The sequence below is a fragment of the Sinocyclocheilus anshuiensis genome, unplaced genomic scaffold (assembly GCF_001515605.1).
Source record: "Sinocyclocheilus anshuiensis isolate Anshui unplaced genomic scaffold, SAMN03320099.WGS_v1.1 scaffold1003, whole genome shotgun sequence".
NCBI lineage: Eukaryota > Metazoa > Chordata > Actinopteri > Cypriniformes > Cyprinidae > Sinocyclocheilus > Sinocyclocheilus anshuiensis.
In genome coordinates this window covers 1,325,463-1,325,879 of record NW_015542495.1, presented here as the reverse complement: position 1 = coordinate 1,325,879, position 417 = coordinate 1,325,463, and the positions used below count along the sequence as shown (strand labels likewise).

Genomic DNA, 417 nt, shown 5'->3' with positions numbered 1-417 from the left:
TTATAAATGTGAGATCGCGATGAGCTAAGATGAGTGACAGCTTTTAATGATTTTTAAAGGAGTTTGTAAATGTGATAATGATTTAATACAATAAAATTAAATAAACAATAAGTTAATATTAAGTGACTTACATTGTCTGACTATAACACTATTGTCTGATTTTGCTCTATTTCGTCGTCGAAAATAGTTTCAAAAGACACAGCGGAGCCGCTGCGCATCTCCATTCAAACGCAGCGGTGTCTCGTTTATGAATGAACTGCGTTTTTAAACGAATCTAGTGAGCATGATTACCCTGATTACCCATTCATAAATACTGTCACTTGCTTCATTCCTGAATGATTCAGCTGTTCGAATGAATGAATGGAATGAATGATTCAGTGATAAAATCAGTGACTTGCCGCCACCTGCTGGCGGATT

At 36.0% G+C, this 417-nt stretch overlaps 1 protein-coding gene across 1 annotated transcript in view; it reads left to right on the top strand.

Annotated features, from left to right (window-relative positions):
- The window catches only part of ppp1r12a (protein phosphatase 1, regulatory subunit 12A), a 109,146-nt gene that overhangs the window by 33,561 nt on the left and 75,168 nt on the right, over positions 1-417 (top strand). The window lies entirely within an intron of this gene.